Raw genomic sequence first — 26,863 nt, 5'->3', positions numbered from 1 at the left:
CGGCAGAGCTGAGGGATCGCCAGCAACAGGAGACCGAGGACAGCTGCGGCTTTCACTCGTGCCTGATGGTGATGGAACACCATCTTTGAAGGAAGTTCACGTCTTTGAAGGAAGGAAACTTGAAGATTCGTATGTAGGGAGCTTACTTGCACAAGTGAAGGTTTTTCTTCCCCAGTGGAGGTGCGAGGGCAGGATCTGGGTGGACATGTTGTTCCTGAGGTGCTGCTGCATTTCCCTTCCCCCAAGTCTGCATCACGGTGGGCACATCACCAAGGGCTCTTTGTGGGGAGGGGTTGGTGGGGGAAGACCTTGCAGAAGGCTGGGGTCAGCGCAATTTCAGTGGCCTCCATTGGTTTCACACTGTTCCTTCAGCAAGCCTCATCAGGCTTTTTTGTCACTTTGCTGTTTGTTCTGGCTGAATTCCTCGTCAGTGGCCACCTGGAGTTGACCCCAAGTGAGCACAAGGTTGTCTCCTCTCTCCTTGCAGGCTCTTTCTCTCTCTCCGAAGATTTTGAGCCAGTTGGTTGTTTTGTGACGGGTTTCAAGAAAGTCATGACTTTGAAATTAGTGCAGCTCTCTTTTATTGTGAGGGCAGGCAGCTATGTTCTTCCAGCTTTCCTATTCCAGGGTGGAAGACAGAAGTTTCAGTTCAGTTCAGTCGCTCAGTCGTGTCCGACTCTTTGCGACCCCGTGAATTGCAGCACGCCAGGCCTTCCTGTCCATCACCAACTCCCAGAGTTCACTCAGACTCGCGTCCATCCAGTCAGTGATGCCATCCAGTCATCTCATCCTCTGTCATCCCCTTCTCCTCCTGCCCCCAATCCCTCCCAGCATCAGAGTCTTTTCCAATGAGTCACCTCTTCGCATGAGGTGGCCAAAGTACTGGAGTTTCCGCTTCAGCATCATTCCCTCCAAAGAAATCCCAGGGTTGATCTCCTTCAGAATGGACTGGTTGGATCTCCTTGCAGTCCAAGGGACTCTCAAGAGTCTTCTCCAACACCACAGTTCAAAAGCATCAATTCTTCAGTGCTCAGCTTTCTTCACAGTCCAGCTCTCACATCCATACATGACCACTGGAAAAACCATAGCCTCGACTAGGTGGACCTTTGTTGCAAAGTAATATCTCTGCTTTTCAACATGCTATCTAGGTTGGTCGTAACTTTTCTTCCAAGGAGTAAGCATCTTTTAATTTCATGGCTGCAGTCACCATCTGCAGTGATTTTGGAGCCCCCCAATTCCCCATCTATTTCCCATGAAGTGATGAGACCGGATTCCATGATCTTCGTTTTCTGAATGTTGAACTTTAAGCCAACTTTTTCACTCTCCTCTTTCACTTTCATCAAGAGGCTTTTTACTTCCTTTTCACTTTCTGCCATAAGGGTGGTGTCATCTGCATATCTGAGGTTATTGATATTTCTCCTGGCAGTCTTGATTCCAGCTTGTGCTTCTTCCAGCCCAGCGTTTCTCATGATGTACTCTGCATAGAAGTTAACTAAGCAGGGTGACAATATACAGCCTTGATGTACTCCTTTTCCTATTTGGAACCAGTCTGTTGTTCCACGTCCAGTTCTAACTGTTGCTTCCTGACCTGCATATAGGTTTCTCAAGAGGCAGGTCAGGTGGTCTGGTATTTCCATCTCTTTCAGAATTTTCCACAGTTTCTTGTGATCCATACAGTCAAAGGCTTTGACATAGTCAATAAAGCAGAAATAGATGTTTTTCTGGAACTCTCTTGCTTTTTCCATGATCCAGCGGATGTTGGCAATTTGATCTCTGGTTCCTCTGCCTTTTCTAAAACCTTACAATTTACTAATTTCTGTTTAGCTGTGTCCAGTCTATTGGTTGATACATTTACTGAGAATTTTCACTGAAAACATTTGACTGTATTTTTAAATGTAAAAGTTTCTGTGTTTTATTTCAAATCTGCTTAATTTTCATCAGGACTTTTTCTTGTCTTTTCTTTGAACATTTAAAAATATAGTTATGTTTGTTTCCTTTCGATTATTTTCTGAGCTGTAGTTCTTGAGGAATGAAATCTCCCATTTGTTTCCCCTCCAAGTTTTGCTTATTTATTTGTGTGGTTCACAACATTTGACAATTTGGGCATTGTGGGATGCTCCTTTGGATAGTTTTGTGTTTGTCTTGATGTGACTCTTGGGGTCACTGCTCCTGGAGAGTTTTTGATCTCTTCTCAGATTATTGGTTTCTGACATCTGGAGAATGATGTCAATTTGGACTTCATATCTGTGGTAGAGGAAAGACTTGGGTTTTCAATTTTGCTTTGCTCACTCTTACACCCAGCTCTGGGTTGCTGTGTGTAGCTTTTCTTTTATTTATCCAAGGCAGCCCTTCATTTGATATCTCATAGCTTTATGTTGGTGCTTCATTTCCAGCTTTTTTCTCATGCACAGAATTGAGTTATCTCCAGTTTCCTGGTATCATATTCATTGAGTTTGCAGTCCTTGGTTTAGAGGGTAGAAGTGAGCAGGTATTTGTCCTGTTGCCCTGTGAAGAAGCTCATTTAACAAGCTCTTGTCTTTGCAGACACTCCTTTCTATTCAACTGTTCCTGGCTATAGGTCAGAAAGTAGTTCATCCTTTTAAGAACCAGGAAGTAGTTGCAACCACCACAGGCATCCTCTAACTTGAACAGATAATTTACGGAAAGTTCATTTAGATGTCATTTATGTTGAACACAATTCCTGTTATCTGATAGGAACTATGTTAATTAAAAAAAAAATGGGTTAGTTTCCCAGATACCCTCAGGAGTCTAGTCTTTCCATGATGCATTGAAATTTGTATAAACTTGGGAACTCTTTGGTATTATAATCAGCAGGTGGGTGATTTCTGTGGGGAAATGCGTTTTAACCTTCTCAGGGAGAGAACAGAGTATTAGTTTTCTCTGGGGTGACCTGCCAGGACTGGTCCCTGTTAATTTTTACAAACTTTAACCGCTGTTCTCAAGCCTGCCACTAAATCATCACCACGCATACTCAGCACACAGCCTTATCTCCACTCAGTTGAGAATACTGAGGGCCTTCTGGCTGATTTTCTCCAGTTTCTGGCACCATCTGCAGATTTATCAGCCCCTTTCTCTCCAGAGCTGCCCTTCCCCCTGTCTCTGAGGAGGAGGTGCTTCTGCTGCTGTTTGAAGCCAGTTCCTTGGCTGGCGCCTTCAACTTCAGTGCTGCTGCTTTGGCAGTCTTTTTTCATCATTCTTCCTCCCCATCCTGTTTCCCAGTGGCTCACAACTAGAGTTGGTCCAGATTTTGCCCCCAGGGGACAGTGACTGGAAACATTTTTGATTGTCACAACTGGAGTGGTAGCCTGTGTGTTACTGGCATCTGGTGAGTAGAGGCCAGGGATGATGCTAAACACTTCACAGTACACAGCGCCCGGCAGCAAATGATGACCTGGTCCAAGATGTCAGTGGTGCTGAGGTTCAGTAACCTTGCTATATCCTTAGAGTCTCCCTTTTGATTTTTTTTTTTTTTTGCCCATTATCTTATTCTTAAGGTTCTTATCCTAGAAAACCTTCCCTGAACCACTTGTCCACTCTTTTCTTAGCTAACTAACCTCTTTTCCCCTTCCCAGCTAAACATCTGGGTGGTCTATATTATCGTTTATCCATCCCTCATCCACTTCTCACACTTCAGCTTTTGATCTCTTAACTTCCCACTCTCACATTATTAAAGTTTTTACTGTGATCATCTGTGGGCTCTTGTTTGTTGCATCTGATGGATTCATTCAGTCCTCATTTTACTTGACATTTCTGTTGCACCTGACACTATTAGTCACTAGCTCCTGGAAGCAGCGTGTTTCCTTTACATCCTTGTTCTCCATATCCTTCTCTTACGTTTCTTTCCATCCTCTGTAACTTTGTCTTGATCTACTTTCTCCTTACACACTGCTGTTACCTGGGCTTAATTTCTTGGTCCAGTGTTGTCCTAGGTCACTCTCTCAATCATACACAGAGTTTCAGTTCTACTTACATGCATGTATAATTCTAAATTCTTTCCTGATTTTTCACTACAAGCTTTCAGACTCAATAACCTGCTGGAAATCTACACTTGACTCTTCTATAGGCACTAATATGAAGTACAGCATACTTTCCTGAAACTTGCTCTTCCTCCTTAAGGAAAAAAAAAAATCTCTGTTAATGGTTCCTCCATCCATGCAGGCTCCTAAGGTGGATAGTTGAGTCTTATCCAACTCAGATATATTATTAATATCTACAGTTGCTAGTATGACATTAAAATGTGATTTTGACCATAAAACTCATCTGCTTGAAAAGCCTGCAGTGGTGCTCTGTTGCTGATGGAAGGAGAAAGTTTGGAGAAAATATGATTTCTTTATCTGGCTTATCAGGCTTTCTTTGGTATGGTTTCTGTCTGCCTACCTCTCTAGCTGGCATCCTTTCCGTGTTTGCCTCAAACACGGTGCTCTCCAGCATGTAGACTTCTCCATAAAATTCTGTTTCAAACGTGATGTCTTTGCTTCTGCCATCTCCTTTGTGTGGAAGACAGCATCCACCGTAGAGTATGTGGGTTGCTAGCTCTCTGGCTACTGGGGCTCTCTATTCCTCGTGGAAGCTACAGTCAATTGATACCTTCCCCTACTTCTCTGGCCTCAATATTCCTCTGGAATATTCCTTGTCTGAACTATCATTTCGGAGAGCCAGGACTGTGTAAGTGCTGGCATCAATCCTGCTGAAAGAGGGCGGGAAGTGGGCACATGTTTCACAGCTCTTCAGTTACGTGGTTTACTATTTGCTTCCCAGGTGGTTCAGCGGTAAGGAATCTGTCTACCGTTTATTTTCTTAGTCCCAGTCTTGGCCTGCTTCATAGCTCCTTAGAATTCCTCACTGATCTATCTCCTGGGAGCACCTCCTATATTCTCAGGGTTGCTCTCAGTTTATTTTTTATATTTCTTTTGCCTATTTCAGGGGGTTTTAGTGTGGGAGGGAAGGCAAACGTGTGTCTGATCAGCCATTTTAAAGCAGAACTATAGTGCCCTATACCTCATGTGGTTTCTCTTTTTTCTCTATTGTAGACATACTGGCAAACAATGTCTTAAATTTTTTTTTAATTTAAATTTTATTTTTTGGCCATGCCCTGAGGCTTGAGAGACCTTAGTTCCCCAATCAGGGATCTAACCCATGCCCTTGGCAGTGAAAGCCCAGAGTCCTAACCACTGGACTCCAGGGAATTTCCGAGTGTCTTTTAAAGTGAATCCTTGTGTACATTTTTGATCCTTTTCTTAGGACACTAGTCTTATGTCCCTCCTTGAGGATCACTGGGGGTAATATATAGGTGACACTCATGGGAGTGTGCCATGCTTGTGAAGGGTGTAGAGGGAACACTGCTGACTCACCTAAAGGAAAGGTTGCCAGTTGTTTTATTTTGTCCATTCTGGTCCCTGGTGTTGGTTTTTGTTGGATTTTAAAAAGTTATTTGTAAGATTAAATACTTACAAAATTTATTATTTTGATATTTGTATTTTTCTATATACATTTTCTTTCCTGTTCTTTTTTTGTGTGTGTTCATAAAGTGTTTTTTTCTTTTAAGTCTCTTAGAGGGTTCACTTGATTCTTTCCCTTTAACATGAAATGAGCAAATGCTGCGAAATATAAGGTCCATTGCTCTTTTTTTTTATTTGTTTGAATTTATTCTGATATGATTCTTGGAAAATGAAAATCCACCCCTGGTTTTGTGGTTATTAATACCTAACAAAGTAGCTGTGAAAATTAAATGAAATAACACATATGAGATGCCCAACACAGTACTTGGTATGTAATAGGCAGCAGTGGGTATTAGTTCCTTTCGTGCATTCTTTCTCCTTTGCCAGATTATTAAAATAACTTTACTACAACATACCTGAGAGAGAAGGAAAGAAAAAAAAATCATGTGTAGTTACTGAACCCTTGTTAAAGGAAGGGCAGTATGCCAGATACCTTGAGGGATATAGAGATGCTTAAGGCACCTTCCTGTCCAGGGATAAACATTAGCCTATTATATATATCTTTACCTTTTCAGGCTTTTTTTTTTTAAATCATGCTGTTCTGAAAACCTTTCAACCTTTAAGCTGTATTATTTTGTTTGAACACAGAACACTTTAAAGGTTGGTGTGCCACATTTAATCCATTACATTTCTATGAGAGTAGTTATTAGCTTCATTTTATAGATGGGGGCCCTGAAGGGTGATCTGCCCTGCTTCTGGCTGGGGTAAAAATAAGGATATGTTGGGATGTAGAAGAATGCTAACAATTGTATTTCCAGTCTCAGTAGGTGCTGAATAAATATTTGTTGAATGAATGAATCATCTTTTATTAAATGATATGTTAAGCACAGTCCTAACTTGCATCTCTGCTTCTTACTGTTTTACTTTTCCCCTGTTATATTTTATGCTGTTAAAGCTTTAAAATTCAGTGGTTGGTACACAAGACATTGGAAGTTGGAAGACAAATATGACACTGTTTTAGTCATAATGAAAAAAGGCTTTGAGAGGAGATTTTGTGCTGATGCCGATTGCATTTGCCAATTTAATTTTTTTGCCCTGGTGCTGATTCTTTGCAAGACCACCTTTCTAGTTCATACAACAGCTGCAAGGGGCTTCCCAAGTTTGGGGCTAGGGTAAATGGCCCAATTTGTTGCACTCTAAGGATAACTCTGCTGTTAATAGTCAGGTTTTTCATATAATCTCTAGTCAAGAGGGAAGAATTAGCAATTATAGTTAGTCTCTGGAGATTTGAGTTCATATATTACTTTTAATATATGAACTAGCAAATATACAAACTTTAATGGATTAAGTGATTAACATCTCAAGAGTTTGTTCCGTATTTAGCTTTCTTTAGCTGGTTGGCTTGGATAGTGAAATAAGGGTTCTTAGTGAAAATGGTAACACCCAGGAAAGGATTTGTGGTGGGACATACAAGGCCTTATTGCAGAAAGTAGTGTTAACACACGGGCTTTGCATCTCCTTCACTCTGCACGTGGAATACTCCATTTGGTTTTTGTAAAAAAAAATTTAATTTTTAAAATTTATTTTTACCTGAAGGACAATTGCTTTACAGTGTTGTGTTGATTTCTGCCATACAACATGGTTGGTTTCAGCCGTAAGTATACATATAAGTGAAAAAAAAGAAAAAGAAAATGTTAGTCGCTCAATCGTGTCCAACTCTTTGTGACCCCATGGACTGTAGCCCACCAGGCTCCTCTGTCCGTAGAATTCTCCAGGCAAGAATACTGGAGTGGGTGCCATTCCCTTCTACAGGGGAATCTTCCCAACCCAGGGATTGAACCGGGTCTCCTGCATTGCAAGCAATTCTTTACCATCTGGGCCATCCCCTCCCTGTTGAGCTTCCTTCCCACACCCCTCCAGTCCCATCCCTCTAGGTCCATTTGTTGTTTGTTTGTTTGTTTCTTGCTTTTAACATTAGTTTTATCAGAGAGTCAGGAATAGAGAGGGGTTGAGAGCTTATTAATATTTTCTTCATGTTAACTGAGCATCATTTTCTAGTTAAAATAAGGAGATACAACTTCTACAATTAAAATAATTAATGAAGAAAATCCAGAGTGTCCGACTATTTTGCAACCCCTTGAACTGTAGCCCACCAGGCTCCTCTGTCCGTGGGATTTCCCAGGAAAGATTACTGCAGTGGGTTGTCATTTCCTTCTCCACCATTTAGCCTTAAGCTTACTAAATTCATTTCTTTATATAAATTTTATGAATAGATAGCCCTGTTCATCACATTTTGGGTTTTCTCACTTCATTATTCTACTTAGAATGCATTCAGTAAGGCTTGAAGACAACTTTTGTCTTGTAAAATAATGTCAAAGGTAAAAATATGCCTTTGGGAGTTGGGAAAAAAACCTTGGTTTGGTTCTGGCCTTAATATTTCCTAGCTTTGTGATCAGGGACAAGGTGCTAATGACCCTGGAACTGATTTCTTGCTTTTAAATGTATTAGGATTAAATGTGATGATGTATATAAAAATATTTAGCATCGCTCCAATGTATGGAAGTTCTCCCAAAGCACGGTTTTAAGCCCTGTGGCTTATCTCTTAAGGACATAGCATACTGGCTAAGTGTGGGGATTCTGGAGCTTGACTGCCTGGATTTGACCCAGGTCTTCCATTTACTGCTTATGAGACTAACCTCTCTTAGTTTACTTACTGGTAATATGAAGTTTCTGGTAGTAAAGGACCCAAAAGCATTCTTGGGAGGATGAAACAAATTAATGTAAATAAAGCTGCTAGATCAGGGCTTAGCACAAAAGCACTATTTGTTTTAACTGTTGTTATTATTTTATCACATTTGAAAACCCAGTGTGCCACCAGCTTTTATTTGAAATATTTTGTTCTGATGGAATTTTTTGCTTCTCTCTCTGATTTCAAGCTCCATGAGAGCAGGGCCTGGTCTGTTTTGTTTTCTACTGAATTGCTACCATCTGGTATAGTGACTGGCATAAAGTACTTATTCAGGAAACATTTGTGGAATGAATAAATGGATGATGAATGTTCCATTTTCCATGAATTGTGTTTGCCAATATTCTAATTCAAGTAGTTTTTTTCATTGTTAAGTCTCTGTTAAGAAAAAGTGTATAACAAAACTTATTACACCAAACAAGTTCCCTGTGATTACAGGTTGAAATCCAAGTTTCTTAACTTTGCATTAAAAAAAAAAAACCTATGGAATCTAACTGTACCCAGGTTTCTTCTCCTTTAGAATGAGGAGTTTTGACTGGATACCTTTTTCTATCTCGTTTCAAGTGTATGATTCTCAGGGATGTGAATTAATTAATACCCAGTCAGTAAAGTGGTAAACACAAAAGCACTTTGCAAACAATGCAGTAATACTATCATCATTGTGTATAATAACACTGAAGTGTTTTTAGCTCAATTTTGCTGGAATATGCCCCCCTTTTTGCCCACTCAGCTGTAACCCTACCCATTTTTCCTGACCTAGTTCAAATCCTCTTTCTTGTGTGAAACCCAGCCTCCCCACTCTGAAAGGAGCACTCTTTGCTTTGCACATTTATAGCCACTGTGACTTGTGTAGTTCATTTGGTAATCATGCATCTGAATCATTTCATCTTGCCTGTTGTCTTGATGTATTAACTAGGATCTTGAAATGTTTAACTCTTAATGAAACCAGTAAGTTTACTGAACTTAATTAAATTAACTACCTTAATTTCTGGGCACAAAATTGTCACGTATTAATCTGAGTTTTCACAATTTAATTGTAAGATGCTGTTAAAACATAAACTGAGGCATATTAAAATTTTTGAGAGAAAAGATTGATTTGAACTGCTGCTGCTGCTGCTAAGTTGCTTCAGTCGTGTCCGACTCTGTGCAGCCCCATAGATGGCAGCCCACCAGGCTCCCTGTCCCTGAGATTCTCCAGGCAAGAACACTGGAGTGGGTTGCCATTTCCTTCTCCAGTGCATGAAAGTGAAAAGTGAAAGTGAAGTTGCTCAGTTGTGTCCGACTCTTCAGGACCCCATGGACTGCAGCCTACCAGGCTCCTCCATCCATGGGATTGTCCAAGCAAGAGTACTGGAGTGGGGTTGATTTGAACTGGACAGTGCCAAAGAGGAAGTGATTTGGAGTGCTTGGCTGACAGGAGACAGGGAAAAGTTTTATTCAGAGAAAGTGTGGTGGCAAAGAAAGGAAATTATTTGTTGCCTATGGCTTAAAGCCTAGTTGGCTGTTTGTGATTGGTTGTCCTTAGGTTTTGATTTCATGAACTTGAGGTTTTGGTTTTGGTTTGCCTACAGAAGCGACCAAGGCATTAGAGCCATCTCAGTCTAATGGCATCTTTGTTTCATTAATTTAATACTACTTTAAGAACAAAGATTATGATATGTACTTTCTGGTTTCATGAATGACACCTTTATGCATAATAAATCATGGCATTGGGTGATTATGTAGTTGGTGTATCAATAATGTTAAAATCAAGTTGCAAATATCATTCTCCTTTTCAGAACCAGTCTAGCCATTTGTGATGGGCTTCGCAGGTGGCTCAGTGGTAAAGAGTCTCCCTGCCAATGCAGGAGACCCAAGACACTTGGGTTCAATCCCTGGGTCGGAAAGATTCCCTGGAGGAGAAAATGGCAACCCATTCCAGTATTCTTGCCTGGAAAATCCCATGGACAGAGGAATCTGGGGGCTATAGTCTGTAGGGTCGCAAAGAGTCAGACACCACTGAAGTGAATTAGCATGCATGCTAGTATTTGTGATAACTGGATTTTTGTTCATTTGTTTCATATTTTTCCTCTTTAGTTTGTTTTCAAATACATTGACTTATTTCTTACTTATTTCTCCTCTGTCAAGGTAGAAATGCTATTTTTTCTTAAATTGTTTGTCTTGAATTTTCACAGATCCTTTTGGACAACTACCATTTCTCTCACATGTTATCTTTGTAAAATCTATCTGCGCAGTGATTTACTGAGATCACTCTTTGAGCATCAAGATCAAAAGAAATATTAATAGAATTTTCATTATCCATAGTGAATCTGCTTTTTAAAAATGATTTGAGGTCAAACCAATAAGCAGTGTAGCCCCAGCTGAGGCTATTTTGAAGAGGCAGTTAATATTCTTAGGGTTACCTGAAAGAGGTGGCCATTGTGCAGAGACTTTAATAGTGTTGGCAAGATGTTTTTGATGGGAACTCCCTTATTTAATTCATTGAAGTCAATAATTGGAAAGTTAAATTTAAAAAATGATCGAAGTCCTGAGTAATAAGAATATACATACAACAGAAATATTTTGCTGTAAAGCATGTTTCCTTATCAATAACCTGAAGGACAAGGTTGTTTTTTTTTTTTTGAGTATGACTGAATTTTAGTGTCACCTCTCTTGTACAAGTCCATCTGTCTGTGCAGTGGTCCAGTTTTGATTTCTCGAAAGTGGAGCAGTAATTTAGACCATTTAGTGCAGAAATTTTTTGAAGCAGAGTGAAAGCATTTAGTGCTGAATTGTAGATTTTCAGATTTTTCCTCCTTTTAATATTTGACAGACACATCTGTCATCATTTTTATTGAAAAGTGACTCATCATTTTTATTGAATCTTGCCATAGCATACAACCTAATTTTCACAGAACAATAACTTTCTTTTAATTGACTTACATGCTATTTAGTTGAAAACCAAATAGTTTGGAGGAAGAAATGCAGGTGACTTCTGGATGCCAGGCATGTATCTCAATTTAAGGGAGCAGAAGTGTGAAGTTGAACTCAACAGTTATCCATTAGCCAGAAATATTTGTTCTGTTGGCATGAGCTGATCAGTTTTATAGGTAAAGAGGAGTTGGTAACTGTTAGGTCTGTTAAGCAACATGATGGAGGCCAATAGGGCTTGAGTGCACATGCAAATGGACTTTTGTAAAACATTTCAAAAAGCCCGTTCTCCATGAATACTATGCTTTTTTTTTTTAAATGTTACAGAGGTAATTGAGTTAGAGTGCCTAGAGAAAATCACTCAGTTCAAATAAAATCACCGTGAAGCATCTTCCCCAAGAAGTTTCCCCCTTTCCATAGATGTAGGTAGTTTCTGCTTCATCTGGGTGTGTGAAACACCTTACACATATCTTTTTGCATTTCTCACATGTAATTAGTTTACCTATCTGTTCTCCTCTTCTATGAGTTCCTCCTCCAAGGAGCTTTTGTAGACCACGTATAATCCATAGTTGGTGCCTAAAAAATTGAATCAAAGAGAAGTTCTGGCCATTTAAACAGATGATACAAAAAATAAATAAATAAACGGATGATACAACCTAATCTGCCTGAAGTGTGGTTTTCATTGGTGTGCCATAAGAAAATAAGCCATTATTATCTATAAAGTCCAGAAAATATTTTAGTATTGTTATACTCAGTTGAGTGCATTATATTCTATACGTCTGAGATACTATGTTATGTCTACAAAGGTACTGAGTTTGATAATACATGGTTCTTGCTGGAGAGGGTGTGGAGAAATGGGAGCCCTCCTACACTACTGGTGAGAACCTAAGTTGGTACAGCTACCGTGGAAAATATGGAGGTTCCTTAAAAAACTAAAAATAGAATTATCATGATTCTGCATTCCCACTTCTGGGCATATATCTGGACAAAGCTATAATTAAAAAAGATATAGGCACCCCTATGTTCATAGCAGTACTATTTACAGTAGCCAAGAGATGGAAACAATCTAAAGGTCCATCAGCAGACTAGTGGATAAAGAAGATGTGGTGTTTCTATACAATGGAATATGACTCAGCCACAAAATGGAAGAATGCCATGTGCAGCAACATGGATGGACCTAAAGACTATGATACTAAGTAACTCAGATAAAGACAATGCTATATGATACCATGCATATGTGGAATCAACAATATGACACCAACGAACCTATTTATGAAACAGACTCACAGACATAAAGAACAGACTTGTGGTTGCTAAGGGGGAGGTGGGGGGGAGGGATGGAGTGGCAGTTTGGGATTAGCAAATGCAAGCTATTATATATATGTATAACTGCATCACTTTGTTGTACACCAGAAACTAACACAACATTGTAAATCAACTGTACTCCAATTAAAAAACAATAATATGTGGTTCTTGTCTGTGCATGTGTGTCCTAATAGCATAGGGGGGATTTATGGAGAGGCAAAATTAACTGGAGTCTGGAGGAATCTGAGCGGTTTGAGAGTAGATAGAACCTGAACTGGGCTGTGAATGGTAACAACAATTAAGGCTTTTGGGTATGTATTTACTACTTTATGGGCTTCCCTTGAGGCTCAGCTGGTAAAGAATCCAGCTGCAACGTGGGAGACCTGGGTTCAATCCCTGGGTTGGGAAGATCCCCTGGAGAAGGGAAAGGCCACCCACTCTAGTATTCTGGCCTGGAGAATTCCATGGACTGCACAGTCCACGGGGTCGCAAAGAGTCGGACATGACTTTCACTATTACACCTTACTACTTTTTTTTTACACCTTACTTCTTTATAGCATTTGATCGTCAGGATCGCCTTCCAGCCTTCTCCCCTTCTCTGTTCCGTACTCCCAGTCTTTCCTCTCCCATTTCCAGTCTTTGGCCTCTGCAGTATGTTTGTTGTCTTTAACATTCTGCCTCTGGCCACCTTCCTCTTTCTGCCCTTGGTGCTTTATTGTCTTAACCCTAGCCCCAAGCTTCTGGAAATATGCTTTTCTCTCTTCTACACATCGATACCGCTTCATCAGTGTCCCTTTTACAGCATTCCCCCCACCCCTTCACGCTAGTCGTATACATACATGCCCTCTACTGGGCTGTAACGTGAGAGCAATATGCATCTTTGCAGTTCTTAGAATATCTAGTATATAATTTTGTGAGTAGTAAGTGCCGTGAACCTTTCTTTTAAACTTCTCTCAGCCCTTCTTTCAGACTACATTTTCTGTTCTTGGTTAGAGTTCTCTCTTTAATTCCACATCCTGATTAGCAGTTTTTGCTGCTGGTGTCCTCAAACTGTTACTCATAGGCACACCATTCTTTTCACTCTCATGCCAATTAAAAAACCAAATATTGAGGGTGTATTACATTCTAAGCACTATATAAGTTCTAGAAATACAAATATTACAGATCCAGCCCCTTGTTCTTAGAATACCAGTGGGGGAGAGACACACACATTCTGGTACCTTATCGAGATTATGTTTGTTGAACACTTCTCTGTGCTGGGTGGTGTAATGGCACTCAAGTTTGAGAGCCAGTAATCTACACTTGCTTGGTCGGAGAAAAGTCAGTTGCCCTTCTGTTGAAGAGTAGGATTTAAGAAGAGCAGTGATGAGAATACAAAGGCAAAATTAGAAGAGACCTTGAATACTAGCATGGGAGTATGTAGGGGCTGGGGAACCATTTCAGTGAAGGAAGGGACATTCTGGGGGCTTGCTTAGGAAGAGTAAGCTGACAGATTTTTATAGGGTGAATTCAAACTAGAAGATAATTGGAAGTGGTGAGGTAAATTAGAGGAGTAGCCTGGGGAATTGAAAGGAAACCGCTGCCTAGGAGCAATGTGGCTGGGCTGGATAAGCCTTGACAGCCACCTGGGTCAGTGTCTAGACAAAGGCAGCTGCCTCAGAATAAGCTCAGGCTTTGAACCTGGTTTTGGGAGAGCATGATGGTGCCCGCTGACACCATGTGGGCAGAAGGTGGAGGTGCCACATGGTATGAAAAGTGAGATATGGAGGAAGATCATTCTTTCTAAAGATAAGAAAAGTTTCTTGCCCAGAATGATACAGGCTCATTGTAAGAAACTCAGCCACTGGAGGGAAGGTGAAGATGAAAGCAGCATCATTTGAATCTCAGTTTCCAGTGAAAAGCAATACATTTTTCTGTTTAAATATTTGAGTATCCATTTGTTTATTTAAACTCAGTGTCTTATACATAGAATTACACAATTCTAAAAACAGAATTCCTAATGCAAATTGATCTTGAACACCTGTCAAGGTTTCACACATGAAAGAGTGTACCCAGGTCGGTGTGTGTTTAGAAACTGATGGATTTTATATTTGAGAAACAGAAGGTTGGTAAAGAGTGAAATTTCATTTCATATGGTCATAAAAAGTCCTGTCCATATCAGTTAATACAAAGGAAATTTGGGGCAAAACAGTCTTAGATATCTGGTATGCCAATGTTAGTCTGGGAAGAAGATCCCCAACCATATTTAGAGGAAAAGGGTGAAACATTGTGTCTTTTATTAGAATGACAGGGTTATTCTGGTGTCTTATGAGAACCAATTAATATTGGACATAAAATGATCTCATACACAGGCCAATAGCAAGTTCTAAAATTCTTTTAAATAGGCAGCTAGCTACCAGTGAATTTAAGTGACAAGCAGAAATGTGGAATATAGTTTGCTCATTTCTTAGTTTTATGAAAAAGACTTTTTTCATTGACAGAATACACCATGTTCTATAGTATTTTTTTATTTAAAATACTGTATTATGGCCATTTTTCTATATCACTAAATATAGTTAAATAATTTAGACAGTGCTATGATTTTCCATTTATATGATGTGATATCATTTACTTTATCAATCCTACATTGACTAATGTTAGATTGTGTTTTGTTGTTGGCTATTATGAATACCACTTCAGTATACAACCTTGCAGTATCCATCCATCTTTGTCCATTTATCTGATGGTCTCCCTAGCATAAATCTTGAAAAGTATGATGGATTTTTGAATCAAATGGTACTCCTATATTTAAAATGTTGATGTCTACTACCAGCTGACTTTCCAGAAACCTTTATATTCCTACCTACTGTGAATTTGAGTTCACATTTTTCCATACCTAAGAAAGAGTAGTTACTTTAATCATTATCAGCATGATAGCTTAAAAGCGATTTCTCTCTTTTTTTTTTTCCCTTAATTGATTACTAGTGAGATTGAACAGGTTTTCATAGATTTATTAGACAGGTATATTTCTTTTGTGAAAGGCCAGTTTATATCTGTTCTTTTTTGTGTTCTCTTTGAGTGTTTACGTTATGCTGATTTATAAGATGCTACTACAGTTCTGGAACCAATTCCACTTATGATCATCAACCAAGATTCCACATCTTCTGTGTGTGTACATGTTTCCTATACCACCAAGCATTTCTCCATCATGAGCTGGATGTTTTACAGTTCAACTCAGTTTTGACACTTGGTAAAGAATCTGCCTGCAGTGCAGGAGGTGCCGTTCAATTCCTGGGTAAGGAAGATCCGCTGGAGAAGGGATAGGCTACCCACTCCATATTCTTGGGCTTCCCTGGTGGCTCAGCTGGTAAAGAATCCCCCTGCAATGCGGGAGACCTGGGTTTGATCCCTGGCTTGGGAAGATCCCCTGGAGAAGGGAATGGCTACTCACTCCAGTATTCTGGCCTAGAGATTCCATGGTCTGTATAGTCCATGGGGTCGCAAAGAGTCGGACGTGACTGAGCAACTTTCACTTCACTTCATTTCACCTGGAGATAGCTTCTCAGGTGGTGCAGTGGTACAGAATCCAAATGCCAGGGAAGGAGATGCAAGAGACAGGAGTTCGATCCCTGGGTCACGAAAATCCCCTGGAGAAGAAAATGACAACCCACTGCAGTATTCTTGCCTGGAAAATCCCATGGACAGAGGAGCCTGGCAAGCTACAGCCCGTGGGTGCAGAGTTGGACACGACTGAGCGCACACATGCACACACACCTGGAGATAACATCAGATCCGACAGGTTAAGGGCTGAGTCCTACAGGACTGCCCCTGCTTTTAGATGCCAGTCGCAAGTCCAGGAAGTCACCTGGGCTTCTGATTAACTGGCTATAGATTGGAGTTTCTAATGATCTGCTTGTGTTTGATTAATTTTTTAGAGCAGCTCACAGAACTCAAAATCAGTATTTTACTTCCTAGATTAAGTGAAAAGTGAAGTCGCTCAGTCGTGTCCGACTCTTGGCGACCCCATGGACTGCAGCCTACCAGGCTCCTCCGTCCATGGGATTTTCCAGGCAAGAGTACTGGAGTGGGGTGCCATTGCCAGCGGCTTATGATAAAAGGGTATATTCAGGAACCCGCCAAATGGAGAAGATGTATAGGGCAAGGTATGGGGGAAAGTGCGAGGTGTGATCTTCCATGCCTTCTCTGAGACTGCCACTCTCCCCAAATCTCCACCAGTTCCCCATCACAGAAGCTCTCCGAACCTTGTCTCTTTGGGTTTTTATGGAGGCTTCATTAGGTAGGAATGATTGATTGGATCACTGATGATTGATTAGATCACTGATGATTAAATTCTTTCTCCAGCACCCAGCCTCCCTCTCCTCACCAGAGGTTGGTGGTAGGTGTGAAAGTTCCAACCCTCTGGTCAGGTGGTTAGCTCCACTGGCAGACCACCCCCACCCTTTGGTTACCTATGGGCTTTCTGAAAGTCAGCTCATTACCATAACAAGAGACTGCTTTGTTGCTCTCATACAAACAGGAAATAACAAGAGTTTTAGGAGTGCTGTGCCAGAAACTGGAACAAAGACCAAGTATGTATTTCTTATTCTTATCACATTACCATTGTTGCTGTTGTTCAGTCACTGCTGCTGCTGCTGTTCAGTCACTTCAGTCGTGTCCGACTCTGTGCGACCCCCTAGACGGCAGCCCACCAGGCTTCCCTGTCCCTGGGATTCTCCAGGCAAGAACTAAGTAGCACTAAGTAGCTAAGTCCTGTCTGACTCTCTGCAACCCCATGGACTGCAGCACACCGGACTCCCCTGTCCTTCACTATCTCTCAGAGTTTGTTCAGATTCATGTCCATTGAGTTGGTGATGCTGTCTAACCATCTCATCCACTGCCGACCCCTTTTCCTTTTGCCCTCAATCTTTCCCAGCATCAGGGTCTTTTCCAATGAGTCGGCTCTTTGCTGATTCAGGTGGCCAAAGGACTGTAGCTTCAGCTTCAGCATTGGTCCTTTCAATGAATATTCAGAGTTGATTTCCTTTAGGCTTGATTGGTTTGATCTCCTTGCAGTCCAAGGGATTCTCAAGAGTCTTTTCCAGCACTGCAATTCAAAAGCATCAGTTCTTGGGTCCGTACCCTTCTTTATGGTCCACCTCTCACATCTGTATGTGACTACAGGAAAAACCATAGCTTTGACTTTTGTCAGCAAAGTGATGTCTCTGCTTTTGAATATGCTGTCCAGGTTTGTCATAGCTTTCCTTTCAAGGAGCAAGTGTCTTCTAATTTCATGGCTGCACTCACCATCTGCAGTGATTTTGGAGCCCAAGAAAATGAAGTCTGACACTGTTCCTTTTGTTTCCCTATTTATTTGCCATGAAGTGATGGGACCAGATGCCGTGATCTTAGGTTTTTGAATGTTGAGTTTTAAGCCAGCTTTTTCACTCTCCTCTTTCACTTTCATCAATAGGCTCTTTAGTTCCTCTTTACTTTCTGCCATAAGGGTGGTGTCATCTGCATATCTGAGGTTATTGATATTTCTCCTGGCAATCTTGATTCCAGCTTGTGCTTCTTCCAGCCCAGTGTTTCTCATGATGTACTCTGCATATAAGTTAAATAAGCTGGATGACAATATACAGCCTTGACGTACTCCTTTACTCATTTGGAACCAGTCCATTGTTCCATGTCCAGTTCTAACTGGACATACAGGTTTCTCAGGAGGCAGGTAAGATGGTCTGGTATTCCCATCTCTTTGATAATTTTCCACAGTTTGTTGTGATCCACATAGTCAGAGGCTTTAGCATAGTCAATGAAGCAGAAGTAGGTATTTTTTGGAATTCCTTGGCTTTCTCTGTGATCCAGAGAATGTTGGCAATTTAATCTCTAGTTCCTCTGCATTTTCTAAACCCAGCTTGTACATCTGAGAGTTCTTGGTTCACATACTGCTGAAGCCTGGCTTGAAGGATTTTGAGCCTTACCTTGCTGTCCTGTGAAGTGAGCACAATTTGATAGTTTGAAACATTCTTTGGTATTGCCCTTCTTTGGAATTGGAATGAAAACTGACCTGTTCCAGTCTGTGGCTGCTGCTATACTAACATATTAAGGATTGCCAACTTAAAAAAGCACAATGTGAAAGTTGTGAGTTAAGTTTTATTTGAGGCAAGATAAGGACTATAGCCTGAGGGGTAGCATATAAGAAACGAATCACCAGTCTAGGTTCGATGCAGGATACAGGATGCTTGGGGCTGGTGCACTGGGATGACCCAGAGGGATGATATGGGGAAGAAGGTGGGAGGGGGGGTTCAGGATTGGGAACATGTGTACACCCGTGGCGGATTCATGTTGATGTATGGCAAAACCAATACAAAATTGTAAAGTAATTAGCCTCCAATTAAAATAAATAAATTTAAATTTTAAAAAAGAGGTAGGGGGAAGGTCAATGTATATGTGATTTTGGTGAAGGGGGAATGCATGCAATCAAGCACATTATTTTTTTCAGAAGATTTCTGCTAGTCACAAGGAGCAGTTGTCACGGTGAAGGATATTAGTGCTTTTCTAGATATGAGGAGATACGAGAATTGGGCTCATAAAATCGGCTCCTGAAAATATCTGTCTGAAGGCCTGTTCTGTCAGTTATCTCACCCCCCACAACACAGAGGGCCTCATTTCTGCTTTCCACCTTGAACTCCTCTCAGGGGGTGTTGAAAGTCAGTGGCTATAACAGCACATGGTTTAATCCTTGTAGAAGTAGATGGCACGTGCCAATTTGTAGCTGACAGAAAATTCAACTTTAGTCTCTTATTATTTTGTAAATTAAGAGGTATACATACTCATTCATTGACCTTTTTTCTTTCAATTTAAAAATTGGAATTAATTGATTTACAATATTAGTTTTTGATGTAACACATAGTGATTCACAGTTTTTAAAGTTTATATTCCATTTATAGTATTATAAAATATTGGCTGTATTCTCTGTGCTGTACAGTATATCCTTGTTGCTTATTTTATACATAGCAGTTTGTACCTCTTTATTCCCTACCTCTGTCTTTCCCCTTCCCTTTCCTTCTCCCCAGTCGTTTGTTCTCTGTACAGGTATGTATAAGGCTGTTTCTTTTCTGTTATAATCACTATTTATTTTTTTTAGATTCCACATATAAATGATAACATATGCTATTTGTTTTGCTCTGACTGACTTCAATAAGCATAATACTCTCCAAGTCCATCCATGTTGTTACAAATGGTAAAATTTCCATCCGCAAAACAAAAATAACTTACTGAATGGGAGAAAATATTTGCAAATGATATTATTGATAAGAAGTTAATATTCACAATATATAAACAGCTCATATAACTTAATATCAAGGAAAACCCAAGCACTCTGATTAAAAAATGGGCAGATGACCTAAATAGACATTTCTCCAAAGAAGACCTATAGATAGATGGCCAACATGCCCATGCAAAGATGCTCATCATTGCTAATCATCAGAGAAATGCAAATCAAAACCACAGTGATGTATCACCTCATACCTGATAGAATTACTGTCATCAAAAAGACCACAAAAAACTAAAAAAAAGTAGACTACCGTGTTGTTCAATCACTTAGTCGTATCCAACTCTTTGCAACCCCATGGACTGCAGCATGCCAGGCCTCCCTGTCCTTTACCAGCTCCAGGAGCTTGCTCACACTCATGTCCGTTGAGTCGGTGATGCTGTCCAACCATCTCGTCCTCTGTTGTCCCCTTCTCTTCCTGCCTTCAATCTTTCCCAGCATCAGGGTCTTTTCTAATGAGTCGGCTCTTTTCTAAATCCAGCTTGAGCATACAGTCCAGCAATTCTATTCCAGGATATATACCAAAAGAAAATGAAAATACTAATTCAAAAAGACACATGCACCTCAGTGTTCATAAGGGCATTATTTACAGTAGCTCAGATGGAAGCAACTTAAGTGTCCACAGACAGATGAATTGATAAAGTTGGGATACACACACACATATACACCAGAGGAATACTACTCATATTCCATAAATAGAATGAAATTTTGCCACGTGCAACCATTGACTTTTTAAACTGTTTTATAGTGAAGCACGATAAACACTTAAGGTATGCAAGGTATCTGGGAATTGTCACAACGCCAACACTTATGTAACTTGACCCAGGTGAACACGTAAGCACTATACACCTTTCCCCCAAGTTAGTAGTATATCAAGAACTGGGAGAAATGGGCATTTTATGCCCTGAGTTCAGACAGTACATTTTCTATAAAGAATTTAAAATCAGTATAATTACTGACTAAAAGTTGCTTTGTTTTTTGTTGTCACCATGCATTGACCATTAAAAAAATGTGTGTGTGTGTTAGATGTACTTTATATCTCATTTATCTTTCCTTTCCTTATTAGTTGGTGCTTGTTGTATGCACAAAGATATATTCCTACATTATCTTTTAGGAGCTTTATTGTTTTGACTTTTATATTGAGATCTGTAATTCATCTGAAGTTAATGTTTGTGTATGGTATGAGTGATAGGTCAAATTTAATTTTTCCTTTTCCAAATGTCTTAGCACCATTTATTGCAAAGATCACATTTTCCTCACTGATCTGCAGTGACTGGTTTATTGGACAAAAAGCATTCATTACATGTATAATCTACTGTGCTTTCTGTTCCTGCCCGTCAAATCTGTTTGTCTAATGCACTGTCTTAATGACTGTGCTTCATAATAAGTCCTGTTATCTGGAGAGAAAAGCTGTTTGTTATTCTTCCAGGTGTCTTGTTTTCCTTGGCCATTTGTGTTTCTTAATACATTTTTGAACCAGCCTTTAAATTTCCATTAAAATACCTGTTAGAATTGTTTGGGTTTTTGTTGGATCTCTAGATCAATTTGGGTAAAATTGACATCTTTACAGCTGAAGCGACTTAGCAGCAGCAGCAGACATCTTTACAATGTTAAATCTGAAGAACATGGAGCATCCCTTCACTTATTAGATGCCCTTTAATTTTTTAAAAATACTGTTTCCTGTAGCTTTCTATGTAGAGGATGTCTACTTTTCTTTCTATTTCTAGGAATTTTATATTTTTGATGGTATTGTCAGTTCAGTTCAGTTCAGTCACTCAGTTGTGTCCGACTCTTTGCGACCCCATGAATCGCAGCACGCCAGGCCTCCCTGTCCATCACCAACTCCCGGAGTTCACTCAGACTCACGTCCATCGAGTCAGTGATGCCATCCAGCCATCTCATCCTCTGTCGTCCCCTTCTCCTCCTGCCCCCAATTCCTCCCAGCATCAGAGTCTTTTCCAATGAGTCACCTCTTCGCATGAGGTGGCCAAAGTACTGGAGTTTCAGCTTTAGCATCATTCCTTCCAAAGAACACCCAGGACTGATTTCCTTTAGAATGGACTGGTTGGATCTCCTTGCAGTCCATGGCATTATATTGTATTGTAAATGATAGTAAAAATTCATTTTCTAACTTTATTGCTGGTGTGTTGAAATACAGTTGATTTTTAATTATTCTGTATTCCTCAGCTTTGGTAAACTCATTGTTTTTCTGATAGTTCATAGCTGATTTTGGATTTCCTATATATACAGTCTGTGACTAATAGTTTTTTCCCCTTCATTCCCAAGTGTCGTATTTTTGTCCAGCTTTCTACTTGTGTGCAATGGAAGGGCTTGCCTCAATTACCCAGATATCATTATTGGGAGCAGAAATTTTTCTTAAATAAAAAAATTAAAACTGTATTCTATTGTCATTTTTAAATTACCTTTGAATTTAAACCCAAATTCGTGGGTACTTCGACAGCCATGAAGTCCAGAGAAAGGTAGTAGGATCTTTTCAGACAAGACATCATAACTGTTCCTAAAGGTTGTGTAAACAAATTTTATAAAAATGTTTATTTTAAATGTTTAAAATTTAGTTTTAGTGGTGAGAACTCTTAATGTGTATCCCAAGGGCTTATATATTTATACTTATCAGTAGCTTAAAGAATTTCTCAAAGTAGTGAAGTCAATAGTGAAGCCGCAGTTTCCCTCTGATGTGCTGTCTTCTTAAGCATCATTCTTAGAAGCCTCCCACCCAAGGTAGCCCAAGGAGCTCTCCACTTTGCAGAGGGCATTGGCTTGTCTGGGTATTGCCATGTGGTGCCAGTGGAGATGAATTGCAGGAAGAGCTCTCGGAACTGCGTGGGGAGAGAAGTGGCATTTGAGTGTCAGTATGGGGAAGCGTCAGATGGTGTTTCACAGAGGAAAACTTGGTGAGTTGCAGCTGAGGGATCAGAGTCTCATTGCAGCTTGTCCTCTGGCAATGTCAAGTATGCTTCTGCGAGCTGGAGGAGTCTGTGGGCTGCTGTCAGGGAGGTAGGCAACAGATGCCAAGCAGTCTCAGGCAAGTGACTGCAGCTTAAAACAGACAACCTCTGCAGGGTCATCTCCACGGGGGAGTTCTGTGCCGTCCTGGTTGGGGAGTTTCATTGGTAACAAAATGGAGCTGGAGAGATGAATCTTTACCAGCTGAGCCACAAGGGAAGCTGAGAGGTGCACCAGCAAGAGGCAATTATAACTAGCAAGGACTGTTTTAACCATTTTGGATCTGTGTCGACTATCTTGTAAAATAGTCTGTTTCTCAGTTTTCCTGGATGGAATAATTTTAAACACTCTTTAAGAATTTTCCTTTCAAATAAATTATGAGGCAACTCCTTTTGTAAAACAAGGGTTCATTTATTAGCATGAATATCTCCTGATCTTCTCCACTCCATGCATATTTCATCTACTTATGAAGCTGGGTTTTCATATATAATAATTTTTTTCAGGCACAAGGAGCACTTTAGCAATCAGTACCTGAGTCTGGTATTTAATTATGGTTCTTATGGCAGTATATCTTGTCAATTATGAGCTGTTTTTTGCCCTTGAATGTGGTAGGCTAACTATGGGACGGGCTTCCCAGGTAACTTAGTGGTAAAGAATCCTCCTGCTAATGCAGGAGATGTGGTTCAATCCCTGGGTCAGCACAATCCCTAGAGGAGGAAATGGCAGCCCACTCCAGTATTCTTGCCTGCGAAATCCATGGACAGAGGAGCCTGGCAGACTGCAGTCCATGGGGCCACAAAGAGTCAGACATGACTGAGGAACTTTCTAAAAATACCATATCTACTGACTTTTTTCTTTGTTATTAAAGTTTTATGATCCCAATAAATGAATTACAGGTCAGAGAATATTCAAAACTTGCAAAGGAAAACAGGTACAAAATTTCAGTATGAATAACTATAGAGTCTTTGGTGGGTTTGGGATTAAAAATAACTGAGTATGCCATGAGATTTTCTGAAATGTCCATCCTCCACTCTAGTAATGGTGAATAAAAGCAGGTAACCCTTTGCAAGAGATATTAATTTGAGAATATTTAGGTTCTTTGAAATACAGAGCTTGAAAAGTTTGTCAGCTTGGTTGATACATTCAACCAGCAAAATTAACTGGTTTGTTGTTCTCAGACTCTTACTGCATCTTTTGTGCTCCAGGTCTGTCTTCTGTCTTCTGCAGTGCCATGTAATATACTTTCTAGTTGATTTTTTTCTTTAAAGAATGATCTGACAGGGTAGGGGAGTAAGGACATGATAAAAGATAGAAAGTGCTGAAAAGAATTATCATTTATCTCCTTCCTGCCATCCATAATGGGGTGGGGAATCATTTTTCTCTTTCCCATTTGATTTTCCTTTTTTTCTTCTCTAGAGTTGGGAGAATCTCTTCTAATTTCTTATAAAAACATTCATCAATAATGACTGAAGTATTCTGAAAAGTTAGATGTACCTCTCAGACATAGTTATAGAATATTTTTTAAAATCAATTTTTATTGGAGTATAGTTGATTTACAATGTTGTGTTAGTTTCTGCTGTTCAGCAAAGTGAATCAGTCATACATAGACATATATCCACTCTTTTATTGCAAAATATTGAGTAGAGTTTCTGGTGTTATACAGTAGGTCCTTATTAGTTATCTATTTTATATATAGACCCGGGTTCGATCCCTGGCTCAGGAAGATCCCCTGGAGAAGGAAATGGCAACCCACTCTAGTACTCTTGCCTGGAAAATTCCATGGACACAGTCCACAGGGTCGCAAAGAGTCGGACACGACTAAGCAACTTCACTTTCACTTTATATATAGTAGTGTGTGTATGTCAATCCCAATCTCCCAATTTATCCCTCCTCCTTGAAAGTGGCTCAGTTGTGTCCAACTCACTGGGACCCAATGGACTGTAGCCCACCAGACTCTTCTGTCTATGGGATTCTCCAGGCAAGAATACTGGAGTGGGTTGCCATTTCCTTCTCCAGGGGATCTTCCTGACCCAGGGATCAAACCCGTGTCTCCTGCATTGGCAGGCAGATTTCTTGCCGTCTGAACCACTAGGAAAGTTCTAAATAATAATCTTCATTGCCACCATCATGCTTTCTTAACATGTAATTAATTTATTAACATTAGTAATTAATTGATAACACTTTTCTTTTGAGTTTAGACTCTGTAACTTACCTCTTCTCTGTATTTTTATGTTTTGAAAATGAAGCTTCATTTTATTTTCCATAGCTCAGGAAAAATACTTCCATGTGTAATCCTTTGACTATACTCTGTGTGTGTATCTTGTTTCTGTGGTTTCTTTCATGAAATCTTTTAGGGCTAAAGGTAATTGAAGTGCATTTGCTTTTTTCCACCTCAAATAAATGCTTTAAAAATATACCTCAGCAATTCTGCTTATAGATGGCTTTTTGATTTGTTAGTTCTTGGTTTTTGTCTTGGTACAGCAGAAGATGACTTACTTTATACAGTAAGTTGAAGGTATCTTTACTTACACGACGTAAATTATCAGTAATGTTGATAGTGTAACGCGATTTAGAAGTGGTTCTAGATGTAGCATAGTTCTAAATTGTTTAGACTGAGTAGAAAATTTCCAAATGATATTGTTTAACTTAATAAAATAACAGTGCTTTGCAGGTAATTTAATTGTCATCGGAACTGGCAAGACTTAAATATTGCTTGCTTTAAAAATACTTTATTTACTTCAATAAAAATATTGCTCTTAAAATGCTAGTAACATTTCATAAATCTATTATTCCATATGGTTCTTGACATAAATTAGTTGTCTCATTTGGGGAATATCTTTAAGCACAAGCTCATTAATTGAGATGATAAATCCCACTTTCTTGAGATGTTAGCCTTCTTATTTCTGTCATCTGTTGTTTTAAATGAATCTTATTTAATTACTAATAATAGTTATTTTCTTATTAGTGGCTGCTATGCATCAGAGGCTCTACTGATATAACCTTGAATCCTCACCTGTAAGTAGGTAGTGTTAGTCCCTCTTAGTGAATGAGAAAAGAGACTTAAAGAGGCTAAATAATTTGCTCATGGTCACATGATTAATGAAGGTTGACACCTGGATGTGTTAGTATTCTCAGAAAGATGGACAGAGGGTTCTAGGTAGAGGAAGGGTTTGTGCCAGTAAGCAGTGCACTTGGCCTGATTGTTCATCATCTTGATTGGTCTTGGATTATTGAAATAATACTTTATCTTCTGAGAAGGACATATTAAAGTGTAGAAGCTGAAAGGAAATTCACTTTTGATTTTAAAAGTTATTAGGATATGCTAGCTTACATTAACATAGTCATTTCATATGTTTGCATAATTAAAAATAGGTAATAGATGCTATTTAAATTCAGAATGTGCAAGGGTTTCTTTAAAATACTGAATCTTGTGTCTAGATTAAGTAAAGTGGGAGTTCTTTCAAGGAAAATGATAATGCCATGCGGAAGAGCAGGCACTATGGTCACCAGGAAGCTCTCTAGTTTTCCCACCTACTCTGTTGTGAATGGGGAGACAGCCCTTCAATTAAGCTAGAGCAGAGCTCCTCCTCAGAAGCTGATTTGGAGACCTGTGGTATAAGCTTTGTTTTCTCGTTCATATAATGTAGGGTTTCGTATACCTTCAAGATTCTGTGATGCCCTGAATAAGAAGATGGTAGTTTGTATTTCAGAGGGCTTTACATATCATTTGTATGGAATTTTTTGAAAGAGTAAGTTAGTACTGTGGCACTGTAAAGTACAGTGTATTGTGGGTACTCCACATACAGATAGTAACTGACAGTAATGTTGTTTACAAGCTCATCCTCTGTCAGTTACTGTAATCTCTGTAAATATGTATAGTCAATTCTTAATTATTTAAGAATTGTTAAAATGGTTTGTCCCAAACCCATTTCTTTCCCCTGTATCTTTCTTTTAGAAATGTGGATCATGGGACTTCTCTGGTGGTCCAGTTGTCAAGACTGCATGCTTCCAATGGAAGGGATGCAGGTTCCATCCCTTGTCAAGGAACCAAGATCCCACATGCCACACGGGCCAGCCTCTCTCTCTTTTCTGAGAGGCAGAAAAGAGTTGAAATGCAGATACAAGATATAATCATGATGTGATGTCTAGTTTCTAGGAGATTATGATTTA

General features: G+C 39.7%; 1 protein-coding gene across 1 annotated transcript in view; it reads left to right on the top strand.

Annotated features, from left to right (window-relative positions):
* Window positions 1-26,863, top strand: part of CDKL5 (cyclin dependent kinase like 5) — a 169,088-nt gene that overhangs the window by 14,059 nt on the left and 128,166 nt on the right. The window lies entirely within an intron of this gene.

This window comes from Oryx dammah, unplaced genomic scaffold, assembly GCF_014754425.2.
Source record: "Oryx dammah isolate SB20612 unplaced genomic scaffold, SCBI_Odam_1.1 HiC_scaffold_23, whole genome shotgun sequence".
Classification (NCBI taxonomy): domain Eukaryota; kingdom Metazoa; phylum Chordata; class Mammalia; order Artiodactyla; family Bovidae; genus Oryx; species Oryx dammah.
The sequence above is the reverse complement of the archived record's forward strand: the minus strand, read 5'-3'. Positions and strand labels throughout refer to the sequence as shown.